We start from the raw sequence: 7,185 nt of genomic DNA on the forward strand, positions 1-7,185 counted from the left end.
AAAGGGGTGTTACTAAGGACTGACCATGCAGGGTGCCTGAACCCTTTTTCGGGCCCTTTTCCTTTCTTGTTATTTTGAAACTGTAAAAGATGGAAATAAAAAGGTAATCTTGCTTATAATATTAAAGAAATGCATCATCTTTAACTTTATGCCTTTAGGAAATCAGGTCATCTTTTACTCGGGCACTTGGACACACAAGCACATCCTTTGGTGTGTTGGTTGTTAACACCAACAACACATTTCTCAGTATGTTTCGATGTGCAGATGATAAATAAATCAAAATCTGAATCTCTTTCTGTACCTGTCCGTCTTTCTCCGTTACTTCCTTTGTAACTCTTCCCCACTTCAGCTCTCTCTGTAACACTTTCTCCAGCTCTTCTCCTCTCTCTCTCTTGATATTCCATTTCAATCTGTCTGCTCATATTGATACCCAGTTTTTGGATCAGCCTGGCTCCGAGTGCGACTTCCTGCTTCTTGTTTGTCTCTCTGATTTCACAGTCACAGACAAGAGCAACACAGGAACAGGATCTTCAGCCCATTTACTCTGTGTTGAACCATTTAAACTGCCTGGACCTATCGATCTGCACCAAACTTCTCATCCAGCCGACATTCACCCCTTACACTGGAAGCTCATTCCACACTCTCACTGCTCTCCGAGTGAGGAGAGTGAGGATGGTTTTCCTCATTCCCAATAGACACTTCACCTTTCACCCTTAACCTCTGGTGTAGTTGCACCAAACCTCACTGGACAAAGCCTATCTACACCCCCCACCACACACACACACACACACACACACACACACACACACACACACACACACACACACACAAACATTCACATACACATACAGTCTCTCTCTCTCTCACACACACACGTTTAAGGACAGGTATCCTACACATTTGCACATTTCTTTATATTTCTGTGTTACTGGCTGTGTTGCCCTTAAGGCATTCATTTAACTTTATTGTATTTCCGCTTTAAATAATTTATTGTAACTGTTTTCTAGTTAAAGTTAAAGGTTGATAACTATGTTACAGTTTTATGAAGGTAAAATTAATTGCCTGTGATGTATCGCAGCATGTGATGACATCACCCCCAGTTTTGCTGCGTCTTGTGGGTAAGTTCTGGTTTGGAGGAACAGGAAGGTGAGGGCCTGCACGTGCAGGACCAATGCGAAAAGCTCCATTTCTACCCACAAAGAAACATCATAGAAGCAACGCCATAAGTTCATATGACAGTCGATATGTTGAAGTAAAAACGCTAATGCAGATTCTGTTAAAAGAAATGATGGCTGATGAGGTTTATTTTCTTGTGCCCTTGAAAGCATTGCTGGAAAAATTGTGTTGGAGTCAACCTAAAACTGTTGGTGGCTAAGCAGATTCTGCCTGTATGTTGTACCTTAATGTGACTTTAATGTAATACAGTTCATTATAGTTTTACTTTTACAAATATTTATGATGCATATGTGGTGCCGAGAAGGAAAGTGATACTGCTTATATTTTGTATTATTTAATCAACAGTTTTCACCATACGTTAATGTGGAAGAGTAAACAGTAAATGGTTAATCTTACTGTGACTCTGTCTTCATTGGCTCTGGTTTAACTAGGTTTTTAGTCAGAGTTTCAACACAATGCATGAGAACACTACAGTGAAAAGGCGGCATCATTAGGCATTTCGACAAGTGGTACAATGGCTTCGGGATCAAGCATCAAGTTGTTTGCATCCAGCACCAAGAGAAGTAGGACGTCAGCAAGCACGGCTGCCCTCACAAGAGCTAAAGCGGAAGCTGCCAAGGTGCGAGCATCATACGCTGACCAAGAAGCAAAACTGAAATTGGAAAAGTCTGACAGAGAAGCAGAAAACCAGGGGGAAAAGGCAAGGATAGATGCAGAGTTAGAAGTGCTGGCGCTACAACTAGAAGCTGATGCAGCCATGGTGGAAGCAGAAGTGTTATAAAACGCTGAAGAAATGCTTGATCTAGATGAAGCAGTAAAATCTACATCACAAAGGGCCAAATTGGAACTCACCAGCGAATATGTCCAATCTCAAATTCACCTGCAGATTCGTTCTCCCTCTCCATACTTACCTGTTGGTGCCCCATCTCATGAGCAGTCACAGGGAAGCTTCATTGCGTCGCGTTCACCTGGGGAAGACAACTCACAATTGCAACCTTGCAACAAAGTATGAAAGGGCTGACTACAAATACTTCCCGACACCAAACTTACCAGATCTGGCAAGAGCAGAGACAAAGGCCGAAGTCAGAACAGCAAATCCCATCATGGTCATACACGCTCAGTCATATGCCCCCAGCCAGCACGCCATCTGCAGCAGAACCCTTGGCACAGTATTTAGCACGACGAGACTTTGTCAATTCAGGACTACACCAGTCGGATGATAAGCCTGAAAATTACCGTGCATGGTACTCCTCATTCGCCAGTGCAACCGGTGGAGTCCAGCTCACAGCAACCCAAGAGTTGGACCTTATGACTAAATGGTTGGAAAAGGAATCAAGTGAACAGGTGAAATGCATATGCTCAGTGTATGTCAACGACCCCAAGCTCGCCTTACGCAAAGCATGGGAGAGACTTTGGGAGTGCTATACGGCCCCTGAAATTATTGAAAGGGTGCTATTTCAACAGCTGGATAATTTTCCTAGCGTGTCAGCCAAGGACCACACTAAACTAAGAGAACTGAGAGATTTACTTATGGAGATTGAAGGTGCTAAAGAAGACGGCTATTTAACTGGCCTGTCATGTCCAGATACTTCACGCGGAATTGGACCAATTGTGGACAAACTTCTATTTGGGCTGCAGGAAAGTTGGGGGTCAATTGGCTCAGAGTACAAGGAAGAGAACAGTGGTTGATTCCCTCCCTTTAAGTATTTTAGTAGGTTTGTGTGCAAGGAGGCAAAGAAGTGAAACGACCCTAGCTTCATGAATCAAGGAAGCACCACAACTCATACCAATTCACTTTGAACAATTTTAACATCAATAAACCTGCCTCAGTGCATAAAACAGACGTCCTCACAACCAACAATGACTCTAGCAAGAATTGTCCATCGCACAACAAACCCCACCCCCTCAAAAAATGCAGAATGTTTAACAACAAACCCTTTGACGAAAGAAAGGCCCTTCTCAAGGAAAAAAGAACATGTTTTAAGTGCTGTTCCTCTACCTCCCACCTCGCTAAAGAGTATACGTTCCCCATAAAGTGCTTGGAATGCAACAGCATTAATCACGATGGAGCCATGCACCCAGGCCCGTCACCACAAACTGCCAAGGCTCCTTCACCCTCACAAGAGGATGGCGGGGAGGGAGAGGATCACCCCAATACAACTATTGTCAACTCGATCTGCACAGAAGTTTGCAGTCCAGGTCAGTCAAGCCGTTCTTGCTCAAAGATCTGCCTCACTAAGGTATACCCTAAGGGAGCCAAAGACAAGGCCATCAAAGTCTATGTAATTCTGAACAACCAGAGCAACTGCTGACTAGCCAGACCAGAGTTCTTTGAGATGTTCAGTGTAGAGAGTAATCAATTCCCATACTACCTCAGAACTTGCTCTGGCATTGCAGAAACATCTGGCAAGAAGGCAGAAGGCTCCCAGCTCGAGATGCTGGATGGTAAAGTTGTCATCTGTCTTCCTCCACTCTTGGAGTGCAACAAGATCTTGAATAACTGATCAGAGATTCCAATGCCAAGCGCAGTGCTACACCAGCCGCATCTCCAGCACATTGCCAAGCAAACCCCAGAACTGGATCCAGAAGCAGATATACTCCTGCTACTCAGAAGAGACGTTCTTAGGGTGCACAAAGTCAGGCAGCAAGTCAATGAAACACACGACGCCCACTTCACCCAATGCCTGGATCTGGGCTGGTTGGTGATAGGGGAGGTGCGCCCTGGCAACATACACAAACCAACAGTTAACACGCTCAAGACTAACGTGCTAGAGAGTGGCCGCCATTCAATTTTTCAGCCCTGCACAAGTGTTATGTGTATCAAGGAAGCACAACAAGGCTTTAACAAGCATAGTAAATTAACTGAAAAGACACTGAGACAGTTAGTCTTCACCCAAACTGATTACAACAATAAACTTGCTCCAACAGTGGAAGACACCATCTTCTTAAAAATAATGGACACCAAGGTCTTTAGAGACGAAGCAAGCAATTGGGTCATCCCACTACCGTTCAGAGAACCAAGACAGCGCTTGCCAAACAACAAAGAGCAGGCAGTCGTGGAGGCTTGCCCACCTGATGACTGTGCTCCAGCAATCAAGGAACTTGATCTAGATGGAGAAACCATACTCACACAAAGGAGATTGGGTCTCCTTTGAGAGAACATGTCCGACACATTCACATTCTCCATGCTGACCACAAACAAACCATTCACCCACCGTGGAGTTCTCTACACTGTCAACAGCGTTTTCGATCCCCTGGGTCTACTGGTGCCGGTTATGATCCAGGGAAGAGCCCTCCTCAGAGAACTTACCTCCGAGCTCTCCGACTGGGACACTCCACTACCAGAAGACAAGCTAAACAGATGGGAAGCTTGGAGAGATTCACTTCAAGACCTCAGACAGCTTCATGTCCCACATGGTGTTCCCCACTCTCAGAAACCAGCCAACACAATAGAAACCTGGATTGGTCATGACAAGGAAGAACGAGCACAATACTTTTGAGAATCTGGAATCCAGTTTAAAGGAAATTGTCCATATTTACCTGATTGGAAAAGAAGACACTCGGACACACTCACTGGCAGTGTCTTTGCACAGTGATGATGATACTATCTGTCAGTGGCCAAAATCAATTGCACCAGCAGATTACTGCTGCATGCAAGCATGGAAGTGACCCGTATGCTGTAGGTGGCCCCATCCCACGACGGATGTGGAAGTGCAACATGGAGACAATGGACGGGGAACAATGTGCATCACTGCCAAGAGATCAGCTTCAGCACACGCTTGTATCCGTCCCAAGTGAAGATGCCATTTATTCATTGGGTGGAAAAACCCTTCAGGATACACCCTCCAGTGCTGTTATTATTATGTGGTCTGTGATAATGTGTGGGTTGAGACTAATCAGCTGGAGATTGCAGTGTCTTGTGCTGCTGGTGTTAACCTTAATGGAACTATTTATCTACTGGGTGGGGAATAGAATGACCTGGACTCTTTACCAAACCATCTCGTCTCATTCAGTGTTTTTGACACGCGCTCCAAGACATGCCAGTTAAAGTCACATCACCTCCCTTTTGCAGGCCATACGCATGCTGCTATTCACAAGGACCTGATTTTTACAGTAGCTGAGAGAGATTCTCTGGTATGTTACAATCCACTGTTTGACAGCTTCACCAGACTGGGCTTCCCAGAGGTTTGGGGTCATGTGCCCTCCCTGTGGAAGACTGCCAGCTGCAACGGGTGCATTTATGTTTTCAGAGATAAGTGTAAAAAGGGTGATGCCAGAACATTGGAACTGAACCCAGCCCCATCTGTAGTATCAGTGATAAGTGGAATTGAGATATTGCTGACAAATTGGCAGTTTGTTTTGGTGTGATCCTAACCAAGTACAGTAAGCTGCAGTTTTTAGTATTTAATTTGTTGAGTGCACAAAGTTATTTTATTTTAAACTTCTGCAGATGAGAGCAAAATTTCAATACTATGTTTGTCTTCTAAGACATTAATTGACCTAAACACTGTCAAACTATTGTCATGTTCTTTCCCAGACTGAAACCATTTGCAGAGGTAGTTCGACTTCTACTTAAAGACTGATCTAGAGATTAAAGTTCTATACCATGTTCATAGTGACCTTACAAAGGTCAGGCAGGGAGTGTGTTGCCCTTAAGGTATTTATTTAACTTTATTATATTTCTGCTTTAAATAATTTGTTATTAAATATTTTCTAGTTAAAGTTAAAGGTTGATAACTACGTTACAGTGTAATGAAGGTAAAATTCATTGCCTGTGATGTATCGTGGCATGTGATGATGTCACTCCCGGTTTCACTGCGTCTTGTGGGTAAGGTCCGGTTTGGAGGAACAGGAAGGTGAGGGCCTGCACGTGCAGGACCAACGCGAAAAGCTCCATTTCTACCCACAAAGAAACATCATAGAAGCAACGCCATAAGTTCATATGACATACAATATGTTGAAGTAAAAATGCTAATACTAATTCTGTTAAAAGAAATAATGGTTGATGAGGCTTATTTTCTTATGCCCTTGAAAGCATTGCTGGAAAAATTGTGTTGGAGTCAACCTAAAACTGTTGGTGGCTTAAGTAGGTTCTGCCAGTATGTTCTACTTTAATAAGACATTAATGTAATACCGTTTGTTATATTTTTACTTTTACAAATATTTATGATGCATATGTGGTGCCAAGAAGGAAACATACTGCATATATTTTGTATTATTTTATCAATAATTTTCACCATACGTTGATGTGGAAGAGTGAACAGTAAATGGTTAATCTTACTGCGACACTGTTTTCATTGCTCCGGTTTAACTTGGTGTTTAGTCAGAGTTTCAATACACTGCACAAGAACACTATACCAGCTCTCCACAGTTGTCAGTTTTCGTTGTTTTTGTCTGTCTATCCCACCGCTCCTTTGCCCTGGACCGGACAAACCAGATACAGGATTAAGAAAGATTGGGACTTTGCAATGTTTGAGTACACACCCAGGGTCCTGATGCCTGGATAAAAAGAGCAGCAAGTTTGTAAGTGACAATACCAATAGATTCAGTGAGTTTTATCAGGTAGATGAGCAGATAAAAATTTCTCTCAGTCTCTCAGCTCCCTCTGCTGACAGGGTCACAGAATAGCAGAGTGAATGGTAAAACAAGAAATAAACAGTGTTTTTCCTCTTCCTCTCTTCTTCTTTTATTTATCGTTTGTCCCTGACCTGGGAGTGTGTGATGGGACAGTGTAGAGTGAGCTTCACTCTGTATCTAACCCGTGCTGTCCCTGTCCTGGGAGTGTGTGATGGGACGGTGTAGAGGGAGTTTCACTCTGTATCTAACCCGTGCTGCCCTTGTTCTGGAGGTGTGTGATGGGACAGTGTAGAGGGAGCTTCACTCTGTATCTAACCCGTGCTGTCCCTGTCCTGGGAATGTGTGATGGGACAGTGTAGAGGGAGCTTCACTCTGTATCTAACCCGTGCTGTCCCTGTCCTGGGAGTGTGTGATGGGACAGTGTAGAGGGAG

General features: G+C 43.8%; 1 pseudogene; it reads left to right on the forward strand.

The window, feature by feature from the left end:
* The first annotated feature begins 4,337 nt into the window (after window positions 1-4,337).
* LOC132379813 (kelch repeat and BTB domain-containing protein 4-like) lies at window positions 4,338-5,544 on the forward strand (annotated as a pseudogene).
* Window positions 5,545-7,185: the final 1,641 nt, after the last annotated feature.

This window comes from Hypanus sabinus, chromosome 22, assembly GCF_030144855.1.
Source record: "Hypanus sabinus isolate sHypSab1 chromosome 22, sHypSab1.hap1, whole genome shotgun sequence".
Classification (NCBI taxonomy): Eukaryota; Metazoa; Chordata; class Chondrichthyes; order Myliobatiformes; family Dasyatidae; genus Hypanus; species Hypanus sabinus.